At 35.5% G+C, this 17,069-nt stretch overlaps 1 protein-coding gene across 1 annotated transcript in view; it reads right to left on the bottom strand.

Annotated features, from left to right (window-relative positions):
- The window catches only part of LOC100329043 (neuropeptide receptor 7), a 55,266-nt gene extending 40,440 nt beyond the window's left edge, over positions 1–14,826 (bottom strand). The window contains exon 1 of the mRNA XM_078010249.2: positions 14,741–14,826. The gene's annotated coding sequence lies outside the window, so the exon portion shown is untranslated. The remainder of the gene's footprint in view (positions 1–14,740) is intronic.
- Positions 14,827–17,069: the final 2,243 nt, after the last annotated feature.

Raw genomic sequence — 17,069 nt, 5'->3', positions numbered from 1 at the left:
TTCATTTAGGGTTTTATATTCAGAAGAGAGGTTTCATTTAGGGTTTTATATTCAGAAGAGAGGTTTCATTTAGTGTTCGATATTCAGAAGAGGGGTTTCATTTAGGGTTCGATATTCAGAAGAGAGGTTTCATTTAGGGTTTTATATTCAGAAGAGAGGTTTCATTTAGGGTTTTATATTCAGAAGAGAGGTTTCATTCAGGGTTCGATATTCAGAAGAGAGGTTTCATTTAGTGTTCGATATTCAGAAGAGGGGTTTCATTTAGGGTTCGATATTCAGAAGAGAGGTTTCATTTAGGGTTTTATATTCAGAAGATAGGTTTCATTTAGGGTTTTATATTCAGAAGAGAGGTTTCATTTAGGGTTTTATATTCAGAAGATAGGTTTCATTTAGGGTTTTATATTCAGAAGAGGGGTTTCATTTAGGGTTCGATATTCAGAAGAGAGGTTTCATTTAGGGTTTTATATTCAGAAGATAGGTTTCATTTAGGGTTTTATATTCAGAAGAGAGGTTTCATTTAGGGTTTTATATTCAGAAGAGAGGTTTCATTTAGGGTTTTATATTCAGAAGATAGGTTTCATTTAGGGTTCAATATTCAAAGAAGAGGTTTCATTTAGTGTTCGATATTCAGAAGATAGGTTTCATTTAGGGTTTTATATTCAGAAGAGAGGTTTCATTTAGTGTTTTATATTCAGAAGAGAGGTTTCATTTAGGGTTCGATATTCAGAAGAGGGGTTTCATTCAGGGTTCGATATTCAGAAGAGAGGTTTCATTTAGTGTTCGATATTCAGAAGAGGGGTTTCATTTAGGGTTCGATATTCAGAAGAGGGGTTTCATTTAGGGTTCGATATTCAGAAGAGGGGTTTCATTTAGGGTTCGATATTCAGAAGAGAGGTTTTATTTAGGGTTCGATATTCAGAAGAGAGGTTTCATTTAGGGGTAGATATTCAGAAGATAGGTTTCATTTAGGGTTTGATATTCAAAGAAGAGGTTTCAATTAGTGTTCGATATTCAGAAGCGAGGTTTCATTTAGGGCTCGATATTAAGAAGAGAGGTTTAATTTAGAGTTATATTTTCCAAGGACAGCTTTTATTTAAGGTTCGATACCCAAACAATAAGTTTCTTTAAGAATACTATGTTCAACGAAGAGGTTTCATTTAGGGTACGATCTTCAAAAGAAAGGTTTTATTTACAGTTAAAAATGTTACAGAAAATGTTTCTTTTAGCTTTCTATATTCAATGGAGAGTTTTTAAATTCGGTACACACAGGAGAGGTTTTATTTAGGATTCGATATTCAAAAAAAAGGTTTCATTTGGGGTTCTGTATTGAAACGGAGGTTTGATTTAGGTTTCTGTATTGAAACGGAGGTTTCATTTAAGGTTCTGTATTAAAACGGAAAGTTTCGTTTGGGGCTTGATAATCAAAGGAGGAGCTTCAATCTTTATTCTTCGATATTCAAGGGAGAGAGGTTGCATTTAATGTGCGATAAAGAAAGAGGTTTACTGTAAGAAACAGTTCTCAAATAGAGTTTTTGTTGAAGCTCAATATTCACTGGAAAGGTTATATTTGGAGTTTAATAATTGAAAGAAAAGTTTAATTTTAGGGTATATTTAAAAGAACTTGTCATTTAGGGGACAAAGTTTAGTGAATCAAATATACACTATATTTCAATTGCATATCTGTCAACAACTTGCTAAATGGCATTGGGTGCACTTTTGGATAAACATTGCTATTATGGATTCACTTGGTGAAGCACTTTTAATTAGCTCAAGTAATATGTGCGCGTTTCCCGGTATTGAAAGTACATTGGTGGTCGTACTGGCACGTCTAGCCATGTTTAAGAAAGTCTGGTTTAGGAAGAAAATTGTAAAGTAGTTAGCATGTTCGCCTTGTATTATTTCGGGAATAAAGGACGATGCGCTGCCCATTAAATCGTGATGACAGAATAAGGACTGAAATAATAGACAATAATGGCCGTGAGACTGGTTAGTTTTACTCTAATGAAGTAGCCTTGTTAATCCACGAGCCACACAAACTATTCCCATATATTAGACACAGGTGATACAAATCCATACAGACCCATGATATATGTATCGGCCTCCTGGATTATACAAATATCTAGTCTAAGACAAATGATCCAAGATATACAGATAAAATCATACTACACAAATATAATCATATACAATTTGTAAGATAAGTTTTTGAGCTTAAATACAATTATTTATATTCTGACATGTTTTTTTACGAGGAAATTTAAAATAACTAAGCGGGTAAACCTGCTCCATGCTTGTTCCCGCTGAGAAATTCTAATAAATAACGGGCATATTTTTTATTCCTTTCCTTACAATTTGAACCATTGTGAATACTTTAATTTACAACCGATTATACGTTTAACAGGCAGTTCAGTGCCATGTTCAAGTGAATTAAAAAATGAAATATCGACTACTTTATCATACATGCGCTTGTTCAGCAGATTGCTCCAACCATACTTTTAATGTTACTTTCCAATTTCATGCAATATCATACCTTTGATGCGATGGGTCGTCCCCTATAAATGCATGTGTCCGTGACAAGTGCAAGTGTCTTTTAGCGAACACGCCGCGTACTTTAAACAAATATATACAACTATATACACATTAATATATACACTAGATGGAAGCTTAATTCCCGATCCTCATAACAATCAACCATTTTGTATACATTATATTTTCACTTGACCCGTCAGGGTAAACCAATCAATCGTCTAGTTTTTGTTTCCATTGAGATTCTTGTAAGATTGGTCAATGAAATGTAAAACATTGAAAGCTGATGATATATGCTATACGTATAATTACATATATTCTAGTACTATAATACTCATAAATTGTTTCTTGTCAATTGAACTCTTGGTGGGGGACACATACCTCAGGTTTGTAACAATAACAATATGCCGATTGCATATATATTACAGTCAGCCTCGATTGGTTGGTGCCTTGATAGTTATTTGTACACATTTTGAGCTTACATGTGAAGTTCATTTTTATAAATAGAAAAACAACAACATTGAGAACATTTTGATTATTTTGATAATCGATATTGTTTTATTCCCATAGCATCGCTTTCACATACAGGCACAACTTTATCTTGCGATGTGTAATCGCTGTTTAACTCTCACGGGAACGCACTCAACTCGCACGAGAACGCGTTCAACACATGAATAAATACAGATGCAACGAAACCATAGTAAATAAACAAGCACACATATATATATATATACAAAGGGGACAGCGTATATAGGCATCGTAATTATAATGGCGCCTTGCATTTATAACAGTCGCGTTATAAACTAAAAAGGTTGCTAATATAAGCATAAATATGTCAAATATTGTGGTAATAACAATAAATATTAATAATGTCCATTGAACGTGCATCCTAAACTGACCGCATTGGTCCAATATCAACCGGGTGAATTGTCAACAAAGATATTACATCTAACGTCCTTCATTACACGTTCAACCTACCCAGAGTTGGTGGGAATAAATAACACTAACTGGGCACGACAAACGAAGCGTGGTGTATATTTAACAGAGAAAAATGCCAAACACGTAGACTAATTTGTAACTCTCTGTTGCGTATGTGTTTCCCAAGGAGACGCCGGGTGTCGTTGAATTAACTGGAAACTCTTGTTTGTAATACAGACGACGTCAAACTCTTATTTAATTAGGTTGATCTGAATATATTATTCACTCACATATGGGACAGCAATATTATAATATTAATATAATAAATATGGATGTAGGACACAATTCCGGGGACAAAATCCCGACGGACAAAATATCAGGGGATACAATCTTTGGAAGTACAACAACGTGGCGGACAAAAATTCCGATTTTATAAAATTCAACATGACTTGGCGCTTCATTTTAGTGTCTCTCGTTATCCACCTATTGCACCTTCGGATGTGATGTTTGAAAACGTTTTGTTCATTGAATATACATGTATTTCAGATTTCGATTTAAATTTGTACATATACATAACTTGTCTCTTTAGTAACAGAAGTAGTACCCCACCACCACGTTTTCAAAATACAATATGGGTAACTAAGTAATGCCGACTGGTCGAGAAGGAATGTCATGTATTGCGGCATTACATCATAGTTATTATATATATATATAAATATAGTTTACACCCAAGGAACGTGAACAGCATGTTCACTTCGAATTCTTCCCAAGTCTCACAGCACTATAGTGATAGGCGTGCATTCAAAGACAACTCGTATTGAGCGCACGACAGTCAATGAAACGAAATAACTGAAAGAAAGCCAACTTGATTCGATTGCTATTAGCGCGTGGTTGAGCACATCAATACAACTGCAAACAAAGTCTAGTCACAGTCTATGTAATTGCTGTATTCGTTCAAAACTTGAAAGGTTTGCCTCGCCATGCATATCTCTACGTGCTGAAGAAACATCTAACTCGTCCCACGAATTGATCAAAGGAGAAGTTGACAATTTTAATTTCCGAACCCAACAGTATGTTTGTGCAATTTTCCCCATGTAAATGAATAAATGCTTTCAAGAATACATTGCAACTAAATATAGACCCAGACAGGGCGATTGTATGGGCAATTTGTTTGTTTCGATTCATTTGATGTGTTTTAAATATAATAGTGAGACGTCCCTTTAAATTGAAAAACGACGATAAACATAGTATCCCTGGAGTACAATTTTATCACAATCAAATGACGTCATATTTTATTTGAATGTTATATAATCGGTTAGACTTAATCTTAATTTTATTTGTCACAAATTGGTTCTCAAGTAACCCTTTTGCATTGCATAATTTCCATTTTCCGTAACATAATCCAAAGACCTTACCAACTGTAATATTATAAATGTCGTGTGAAGAATATACGGGGTTTTAATTCGAGTTTGCAGTTCATTCAGGGATTTTGTCACATAGCATAACGTATGGAAACCAGGTCGGTGCCAGTCACGAGAAAGTAATAGCCTCCGTTTATATTTGAAGAAACTAATTAATTCGGTTATTCTATAACTCAGATAAAACTTAATAAAATACAAGTTAATAGAATCCCGTTGTCATTTACCGCGACTGTCAGTTACCTACGTACCCTCTACCTCTCGTTTTCTTACAATAAAAATGAATAAAATGAACAGCATTAATATTTGCAGTGTTCACTCCTCTGTTCAAGATGTCTTCGAATATTTGCATACCGTTTAGATGTGTTGTTATTTTAACTTTCGAAAGGGAAAACACAAATGGATTTTTTAAGTAAGACATATCTTGTAGTACGCACAATATTCGCTGTGCAATCTGAAATCACACAGATACGTGATGCTAAATAGCTCAGTTTAGATGTATGACGCACTTACAAATTAGCGTGAACAAGAATACACATTCAAGTGATCTTTGATAAGAACGTAAATTATTGAAAAAGATTACAGAAAAGAACGCTCAGTTGAGCTACTTCAAAAAGCACTCGAAAAAAAGCTTAGGATGAAGACACATAATATTATTAGGCGGTTAAGTTACCAATATAAATCGCTCATAATGGACAAGAGGGTTGCACGCCACTTTACTTGCTCTTTGTACGTTTTATCAAAATGACAACCCCATCGTTATCTACGCACTGCCAGGTAAATAATTTTAGAATTAACAATTCAAATATTTGTAAATTGTGGATTAAAGTATTGAAAAACCGTTTATTGCTTGCAAAACGCTTAACAATAAAGGTCTTCACCTTTTTTAGAATGTGTATCTTGCAAACATCACATTACGTATGTATATGTATGTTTAGCTAAACAAACGTCTTTTACACCAACATAACGAATTATCAAAGTATGTCCATGTCTTACCATGTACAGCACCCTGTTAGTAAGAACAAATGCAACCAGACTGAATACATAAACGCCAGAAACTAAGTAAGACGTTTAATGGGGTTTCAGTCTCTGTCTGTTGTATGTGTGCAAGGCATGGTTATAGGTAATACAATGTTCAGGTTTAGTCCATTATTACATATCTGTAACCACGCTTACCAGATCGTACACTTATACACATTATCCATAGGCAGATTGCATCTTATATTGGCAAACAATATTCAAGATAGAACACGTGTCACGCCGTTCCATGGAACAAAAGAAAATAATTCCGTGATCAAAATGTTTATAACATCCCATAAAAAAAAAACGTGTTAACCTTCTTATAAAAAACGCCCAAAACAGAATGATGTAAGGAGGGTACAACCCCTTGCTTAGTTTGCGTGATATTGAGTGTCTGACGTCTATTGGGATGGAAATGTAGGGTGGCTTTATATAATAATTTTGTTCCCACGCTGCGTCGGGCAAAGAGTGATAGTGGGTCACAGTACAATGTTTTTGGGTCATGTGACCTATTGTGTGTTGTTGTTTATATTGTACATTTCCCACACGTTAAGCGTGTCCGAAACTAAGACCGTTCAAAGCTTTAGATTGTGGATTGTTTTGACTTACGAACAGACAGGGGCTGAGTGACACTGACATGGGCACTGGGTCCCCTGTGTGCAACATACGATGATATTCTACCATAAGCCCAGACTAGATTCAGTTCAGAAATGTGGATTCACAGTATGTATAACAAATGTATAATTTATCGCTTACCTATCACCCAGGGTAGAGTGATTGAGGCGTGAACCCGGCTTCCTTTTGCAGCTCTCGTTTGTCAATTTTCTATTGAATATTGTCAAAATTATTTCTGACATAGTTATGGACACATTTAAGTGTTTAACTTACACCTGAACGACATAAACAATTGGAAGTTATGACATGGAGGAAAATTGCTTTTGTAATCAAGATGCTGAATGCGTAACGAAAATGACTATAACCTAAATTTATGAATACACAAAATTGTATTTTTCATTGTAAAGAATATAAATATGCTCATTACGATACAGTGCAACGAGGCATCCGTATACATATAACAGTGTATACACTTTTGCCAATTGCTTGTAAAAGGGGTAATCATTTTCCCATTTGTGCTGTTTCGGAAGCGGAAATAAAGTGCTGGCGACCCACTCATATCGCATTTCCATCGGCAACACTCAGAGTACAAGACGGAGCTACTTGCTAGTCGAAATGTTGTTTATGAACGATATTGAACAGTAATATGGATACAGTACGCGCGGCAACACACACACAATGTGTGAGCCTACCCAAGATCGGAAGAACGCAGAACAAATTAATATTTGTCATATTAATTATATTCATACGTAATGTAATACGTGGCCACCGTTAATTTATCTAGACTGTCGCGTGAGTGCATGCCATGCAAATTGGTACTGACATGTCTAGACTCTCATTGATAAAAATAACTCTCCCATTGTTAAAAATGAATGTCCGCTCCGACGGTAGGTTTTGTAATTGGCTTGTACCCAATTTGTTTGCCACGAAGTTCTGCTTGCAGCTTGGATACCAGTCTTGGCACGTGCTGTTGTAATCCTAGTTGGTATCGAATTGTTAAGAGCGTTTCTACAGTTACTTTTTTTTCTGGAATTTGTTTACAAACAAGCGTCTGCCCATGAGCCTTTGCGTTTTTAGTGTGTGTTGTTATCGTCGTTTGGGACTCAATTCCCGCGCGTGCGCAGGTGACGACCCCTCTCGCTTTAATGTTTTACTTTGTTGTGCTTGCCACCATTCTTGTATGAACCTTTTGAAAATTTGATTAAGTATTTGGTTGTTTTCCGTTTTTTGATTTTTAAAGACCAATTTCAACAGTAAGAATTTATTTTACGACTAAAAAGGTGTACCTACTTTCAGGATTGCTGGGGCATTTTTCCAATGGAAAATCCCACGTCCCCTCCGTCACAGCAGTGACTAGGACAAGTTTAATTTAACAAGGATTTTCCAAATGCAAGATGAACATCAGTTTTTTTATTTGTTGCAAACTAAAGCTATAGCTTAGTTCTCACTAGTTTTTCATATATTTCGCCATATTGGATTATACATCATGTGCCTTAATCTAACTAGCTTATCGAATAAAAGTTTTCGGCCGCGCGTACAGTCTGTGAATGCCACAAACACGAAAAACTCTACACACCTCAAAACAGGCATGACTCAAATAAGTTGAACAAATCTGGCGCCATCTTGACTAAAAACTGTGCAATCGTACTGTTACAACCACGCACACTGCGATTAGACGGGTTAAGAAGAGGTTACATGCAATCTACGCCATTTTGAGGATACATAAGCGCGTTATCGCTAGAGGGCGGGCTTTATAAGAAAAAGCGTATTTACACCGCTGCCTAAATATGCATATGACCTATCCAAATCAGACGCTGCATCATTACAAATATTATTATTGGGTCAACTACTCCCATTGCAAATAACAAAAACTGATCTTTTATTCACACTGAAGCAGTGTGACTTATAAGACACATGTACGCCATCCTTCAATATACTCATATTGGCCTAAGCTTCGAGCCTCTTTGCAAAAATTGTGCGTTTGGAAAACGAGACCAAACATTCACAACAGAAGATCAGAAAGTAAAAATGTCAGATATTGCGTGTAAAAATACAAATAACACAAAGGGACCCACCATTTGCAATGAGACACCGCGAATAACAAACTTGAGTCCATCATATGCACTGCAACCTCAAGAATACCAGAAATCCACTGCGAAAGAAATGTATCTAATAATATAGAAATAACACAAACCTACTATTTGCAAAAGACCGCTACGACTAAGAATGGCATACTATGCACCACAGTAAGAATTACAGATATTATCACTACAGAAGTAAGAAGAACATAGATGCACCCATCAATTGCATTGTAGCAGTAATAATTCCTCAACGGGTTCCAACATTTGAGCAGCAGCACGAATAACACAAGCCGATCCGTCGTTTGCACTGTACCATTACAAAGAACGATATAGGTCTAGCATTGTTTCGAATTTACACATTGCACACAGATGGTTGCACTACAGAATTACGAATAGCAGAATTGCAACCGCCATAATAACACTAAAATAAATTCATCCATTTTAACTGAAAATGCTTTCACAACACGTAATACTAATGGTAACCACACACTGAAGCACTACGACTATCAGAAATGGTTCCACCATATGTACTACAGTAGTATAATTACAGCGACGGGTCCACCATATTCACTGCAGCAATAATAGTACTATAAATAAATCCATCACTTTTACTGAAAATTTTATCCACTGTAAAATACAATATTACAAATATACACTAAAGAACTAGAACTAACAGAAACGGCCTACTACCATATGCTCTACAGCTACTAACGGGGAAAAAACAATGAGTTGCAACTGTGCGTTTAACAAATATGGGTATATGTGTCTTAATTAAATATGTAATCTGAAATAAGCTAAGGTGTTTTCTTGGATTTCGGAACACTAAGTGAATAATCCAACATCTGTCAGACTCAAAGTGGGGATTTATTAGTCTATCCAATCTAAAAAGAGTATTCAGTCTATATCTGAATACTATAAACTTAGCTCATTCAGTTATGTATTTGATTGTTGTAATTGTTTTGTTTCCATTCGGAAATTTCGCCTTGGTATGTTATTTCCTTCATATGGTAATGTTCAATGGTTAAATATGTTACACATGCAAGGAACATTGTAAAGAAAACAACATTCTACTGTGTGTTGCAACGTTGTATTTTCAGAAATTTGGCAAAAATTGTTCGTTTTTTTTAGAACAGTACCATAATTGAACACAATGTTAAAGCAAACTTAACATTTTTGATTGTTTTTTTTAAACCCGATTTTTTGTAATAATTTTTTTAACGAGATTGAAATTTAAGTTTCGATTAATAAATCAATTGCATCAATTAATGAGTTATAATTATACTAACGCAAAAAACATATTGTAGATTATATCTCTCTTTGTTTCTATGTCTAATAAGACAATTTGTAATTATTTTTTTAATTTTAATTTCCGATACGTGTTTTAAAAACTAAATCATAAATATTGAATGTGTTTTCGTTAAGACATAACTAATGCCAATATAATACAAAGCGTGTAATACAAATCAGAATTTATTTTAAACAAACATTGAAATGTCAATTAAATGTTTGTTCTAATAGTAAAAGGTAATTAAAAGAATAGGATAATTGAAAATGATACAAAAAGAATATATTATTATTTTACTTTTAAACTATTACAAAACCTATTATGTTTTGTAATAGTTTAATATATATGACCAAATAGTAGCATAAACGTGCATTATGAGAAACTGGGAAAAGTATTTACTTGATATCATGGACTATTGGTAATACAAACTCAGCAATAATGACAAGGCAAAGACAATAACGAAATGTCGAGCAGTGACAATATAATGACATATTGAAGTAAATAAGTGGAGCGGAAACATTAACGCTAAATAACTGACGTAATGCAACAATTTAAGTTGTCCAGTGATGCATGAAAAGAGCGGTGCTCAACAAAACAAGGAGATGCAGATTGTGAAATTGTGAGTTATTAGAGGGATAAATTCAGATATCATAGTCCAGGCTGCTTTTTTAAGAGCGGGAATGGACGGAATATGCTGACAGGAAAGCAAACAGCAGGTGGGAAGCAAGATCACGAACTGGACATCGTATGGAATACAAATAAAAAGTGATAGACTAATAAGCATGAGTATAGGCACTTATTTGAATGGAAATTGCAAATAACAGACTTCTTTGACGTAGGATTGTGATACCATCGTCGTGATCAGTTGGCAATGATGACGGTTGTTATACATAAATTGATATACATAATACGTTGTTGCTTGTTAATGTACTTGAGCATTCGAAACGCATGCCCAAAATATAACTATTGCATAATTTGAACTATAAACCTGAAAAAATACGTATAGGAAACTATACAGTAAAGGTCAAATGAGGGGGATGATGGGGTAGATGAAGTGATGATAAAATGACATATTGCATTGTAGAAAATAACAGACGTCTGTCTGTGGCATAGATTTTTTAAGTAGTTAACGCGAAGTATATGTGTTTTAATGCACTTTTTATGTATTTCTAATCGGTGCTGTTGAAAGCAGCTGATCGGAACATTTACAGTTTGAGGTTTCCCAATTTCTCAAGTTGCAGAGTGTAATTATGTGACAGTTAATTTGTAGATTTCAAACAAGACGTATGTGTTTCATTATAAGAAGCATAATACAGTACTATATAGAATGATACTACAATAATTAGTCAACAGAGTTTGAGATCGTTGCGGGCATTTAATGGAGGCGAACAGATCATCACAACGTTTTGATTGAGGGGAGTTTCATAATTTTCGATTCATACACAAGTAATCGACGTTGTTTTGACCTATTATTTAAAAAAAACATTTTTGAAACAATTTCAATAATATTTAAAGTTAAAGTGTGTTTTGAATAAAAAATATATAGTATTTATAGGAACGTCTCTATGGTTCATAAGTATCTATAACCACATATAAGTTTTCAATATGTGTAACCGAACCAACTATTCAGATATGATACTTTTACCATGAATACCAGTGACGGGGAGTAGATCACAGTGTATGTTATCTGTTCATCCCTTTTAATGTTAACCAACAACTTGGAAGTTTGATTGTTTTTCAAATGTACATTCGCTTTCAAATTAAATATGACGTGGTCTGAATTTGTGAACTGAAATAAAACGACAATGCAGTGCGTGCTACATCGTCATAGTTTTACTTTATATTGGTATGGTGTGTATAAAATACGTATCTGCCATCCGATATTTGTTGTATAGTACGCCAACCGTAGTGATGCGTTCCAGGTGTTCGTACGCTTAATTTGTTATATTGGATACAAAAGAATTTTAAGAGAGTGGCAGAAAATTGAATCCCAATGTCTGCCTATGTCCCGTAACCTGCGTCTGGGTTTTACGCCAATAAGTTGTCTAGGAGACACGGACCACAGTAATATTATAGTCACAGTAATGTTATATATTTACTGGAGAGGAAGCTACAATTTTGTAGCTATTTTGCTTCATTTTTATTCGATCTTGCCGCGAATTGTGGTTGTTTGTCGTATTCAGTGTGTTTTGAGAGTAAATATAATTATAATGTATATGATATTTGTTGAGAAAGATTGATGTAGGAATGAGCCTAGAATCAAGCCGCGTGCAACTCAATGTAGTGCTTTGATGAGAACGCATGGCACCAACGAGTATAAAAGAAGTTCTACATGAAGCATATAGAGCATATAAAACCATTCTGTCAATGATCTTGAACACTTTCAACTTATAAATTAGTGAAATGTCTTCAGCTCTACGTAGGTACACTGCGATTGATCTTCATGTTTTTTTATTCGGAATTATTCCGTATGAATGCAAATTCTCACCCAACAGCGGTGAACATACAGTTTTAATAATGTTCAAAACTCATCGTCAAACGAAGCAACGTTGCGGTTGACAATGGGGCTATATACGTATATAACGTCAAATTGAGTAATTTGTATCTGGAATTATAAAATGTCAAATTATTGTTTAATAAGTATGTGACATTATATTAAGTCGAATCATCATCTAAACCCGGTATAGAACATTTCTAATTATGAACGAATGTATACAGTAAGTCTTGTGGGGATTAATATACAATTATCTATTCAAATAATGTAATGATTGTCTTAATTAAAATAGTTATAATGAGTTTATCATATAATTTTGTCATGTAAAGTGTATATACAATGGTGAATTCTGTCATTCTCGTTGCGCGTCATAGGTTTACAATGTGAATCCGACGTCGGGGACCACTTCTTCGATCAACAATTGCTAATCTTGTAAATGAGTTTTACATTTCACACCTGTGCGCGATCTGTTTTGAGAGCATATAAACTGAAAATTATGTCATTCTTTGAATGAGAATCTTGTGACATTTTGTGTTTACAGAAAGCAGGGTCCAAAATCATGGAAATTAACGCATAATTACGCGTTTTGAGACGTTTGCCACTGTGTATTTAAATTCAAGTTCTGTGTCATTTCAATTACGTAATCAAACATTTTGCAAAGACACGCCACATGAATTTATTTCAAATTATATTTGAGGGAGGTTGGAGTTCAGCGTCTCAGACAGCTGCTCGTATTGTTGACCCCACTGAATATATTACTTGTATTTTGTTAATCCATTAAAAGTTACCCGATTCTGAGAACACAGTCTATACGATAATGCAATTTACTCTGACATATGGTGGGCCTCAGTATTGCATTATTATTACTCTGTGATATGATGTGAACAGGCCAGTTATATACGCAGTCACGTGGCCAAACACAAACAATGAAATTTACACGGTGTCGCGGTGCAGGCATGTTTTCTTTTAAATGAGGCAATATTGTGAAAACGTTGCTATGAATAAAAGGCGGTAGCTATGTCCTATTCATGTATTTGAGTTGATTGTTGATGATAACCAAACAACCGGTAAGTTATGTCGGATATTTCTAGTCTGGTGGCTGAACAAAATAAATGGCGAAATTAATACAACACGTAATGTTCGTATTTATTTGTGAAGCTATTTTAGATAAACCGACTTTTGCTTGTTGTGCTTTGGTTCATTGACAGTCAAGACAATAACTACATGGTACATGTGCCCGAGGAAAATGCAGCAAACGAAACATCATTTGAAAACCTTGCACACGGCGTTGTCGCGGTTCAATTTTCCCGCACAACCCTTTTGAAATTGTTATCATGTCATTTTCGTTTGTTAGAAAAATATACATAATTCCCCATTCGCTGAAGGTTTTGAATATTGTTACATACTCGTGTGGAATGATTTGTAAAAGGAGAGAAAAATTGACTTTGGTGCCATTCCGAGGTTGTGTCATAAAAAAAAAACGGAACTCTAGTGGGAAACATCCACAATTTGGCTATTATATAGGACACTATTAATATGTACACACAGCCAGCATTGTGCATAAGCCATTAAAACAACTTTTGACATTTAAATCAAGCCACATTTCGCTGAAGCACCACTGTGATACATAATACACACGACACAACGTATTCAGGTATCGAGCGATAGAATGAGATATTCGTTAACGGCATAAAACACACACGCAGTAATTATGTACAAATCATAAAGAGACTGCGATGCTCGGGCTTCGGATTTTCGTGACGGTCAGTTAACCTTACATCGTACTTCGCAGAATTGTTCCCGATCAGAGCACAATAAACCAGCCAAGCTTTCCCTAACGTCTGGTAGTTATGATACTGTGTATGGAACGCGTATTTAACCAGCCATTTTTCAGTTGGTTTATTTATATATAATACCAGAGATTTCTCGTTCCCTGCTATGCGTATATAATAGGCCTGCGCCTGTTGGGACTGATAAATGACCCGGGGTCAGGTCATAGGTTGAGTTCACAGTGTAAAACATATTGGTCCTCTTTATTACCTTGATTGATGGCTATCCAGAAATTAAAATACCAGCAGCAAATATAGCTCCTTTTAAACTGGTTGATTTTCAAATCTCCCAGATGTATAGGTATACATGCGCGACAGCATAGCGCGATGAAGGAAGCACGGTCACAATCGTAGCTCAATTTGCGCGCTCTTCAACATTTAATTAGTGACAAAACTAATGACGTAACAATATAATTAAACCGTACGATTGTAAGAATAATTGTCATTGCGTTTCTGAATGACATGGGAATCGCGAGGGTCTCATTTAGTTTAGTATATGTGTATGTAACTACGACGGGGTCAACCACGTAGTGTAAGAATAAAACGCTGATACTCACACTTAAACTTCAATGCCAGTCCCTTGTAAATAAGCAAATAGGAGATGTACGCCAGTAGCTTCTTACCTCGCACAAGTGGGCCTTCTCAACGGAATGGGTGACGCACTGCTTGTACACAGCTATTTCAAGCGTTCAATCGCTGGAAAGTATTTAACATTTCACGAGATTGCGCAGTAGTAAGCTTTCCGGATATTAATGTCAAGTAACCGGCGACGCCTAGTAAAACCCCGTGTTTGTATGATACAACGCACGTTGTTAGCTGAGTCTAGATTATACTTTTTATCCAAAAGATAGATTTATTATTTTTATATTTCAAGTAAGTGTTGTCATCGGTATGAACAGGACTGTGTTCGATCTGACCGAGGCTTACACAGGTGGCGTCGGCGTACCGAACTGCATGATATATATTTTTTTAGACAACTATTTCGGAAGTGTAATAAGTTTCCTCCGGGTCATCAACAGAACATGTAGCGTAAATATAAATCAACGAAATGGTTTATATGGTGTCGTATGTGCTGGGAAAAAATAATTGACTACTGCGTTATTCGCGAATTATGCAAACTATCGATGATTTGTGGTAATTGATTTCCTGGCTTTTGGAATTACGCCGCGTAATATTGTGATTTATTTATATGTCTCGTATATATTGATTCTTATGCATTGCATAACGGGTATTTTTCAAAAATATGTTTTATTACACTATTAATTCAACAAATTAACAACGAGTCGGTCCCTCGTTTTGTCAATGTTCGATTTATGTTTATATAAAGTATATCTCCTATCTGATTTTTTCAAATTTATTTATTTGCAACGGTTGCAATGTATTGAAAAATTGTGACAAAACCACTGGAAATCATTAATCTATTTATGTGTATTATAGCAGACATGCGCACAACAATAATACTGAATTAGAACGCGACCTATTATACAAATAAGTCTGGTAGCGTGGTAGTACAAATATTAGACATTTATTAGTTCAATATTCCCCTTGACTACATTTGTCCAAGCTGCTTTTTTGATATGAGAACTAAACCTTATGATTTGCAATTTAGCTAGATATAATTGTAGTACACGTGTTATTAATAGTGAAATACGCAGCTCAATTATCACGTCAAGATGAAGTGATTACCCGCATAATAGACCACATGTTAACAAATCGTAACTGTGTAATTACAAACTGGAGTAACGCCGAGACATTACGCAACCAGGGAATTATATATCTGCGACGATTTGACAACAGTCACAGAAATTGAAATGTTACCTACCCTACCCTACCCGACCCGACCCGACCCGACCCGACCCTACCCTACCCTACCCTACCCTACCCTACCCTACCCTACCCTACCCTACCCTACCCTATTCTATTCTATTCTATTCTATTCTATTCTATTCTATTCTATTCTATTCTATTCTATTCTATTCTATTCTATTCTATTCTATTCTATTCTGAATCGCAATCACCCAATCACGATCTAACATATTTACGTTGCACGTGTTAGGAATCATATTATCCATCAGACAATTTCGTGTAATTAAATAATGAGATACTATAATCAAGCCTGTCCATCGTTGCATGCGTCGCGCATGCGCATCCACTTCATCGGTCTTTGAAATCGGACAAACAAACGCATGCACGTGAGAATACTTCAACAGTTTCTCTCGGTGTTTTTTCTTCCGCTATTGATGTTAAAAAAAACACACAGACTGGTACCCAATCGTGAACAAGCCATACTCATTCATACGTAGCACCGTTATACGTCCAAGAATGTAGGCGTTGTTACGTACACTCAACAGCGGGTCATTTGCGCCTTACAAAGGGTGCACGTTTCTGTCTAGCAATCAACAACAACTGAATAACGAAAGCGCACCGTAGACAATCGTGATTTCATTTTCCACTGTTGACCTTTGGTCCAAACGTATTCTGTCAATATTCCCCGTGTATGTTCACACTGTAATGTTTGCAGGAAGTGGTACATATACTATAGCTTCGTGCAGATTATATTTACAAACCGCGGCAAAGCAATTCCAATCACAAACGAGATGTGGTCGTGATTAATTTCAAACGCGCGACACCCTCTGATGGGTCGTCATTTCCCTTCATGCTTGTGGGCATAGTGCATACATTTCACACTTCATACTTCCTGTACGAAGTATACTCAATTTCCTATACCGAGTTCCATGATTATGTTTTTAAATTATAGCGAGCAGAGGTAAACGTGATAACTTGTTGTTCACACGTTTGATTTCTCGCCGCTAGATTTGCTATAACTGACGCTGGGCGACATTGAACCCTATCCCGAAACCGACACGAATGCAGTGTTAAAATATA

Source organism: Saccoglossus kowalevskii, chromosome 11 (genome assembly GCF_978046115.1).
Source record: "Saccoglossus kowalevskii chromosome 11, keSacKowa6.1, whole genome shotgun sequence".
In the NCBI taxonomy this organism is placed as follows: Eukaryota; Metazoa; Hemichordata; class Enteropneusta; family Harrimaniidae; genus Saccoglossus; species Saccoglossus kowalevskii.
This window is presented reverse-complemented; position numbering and strand designations above follow the sequence as displayed.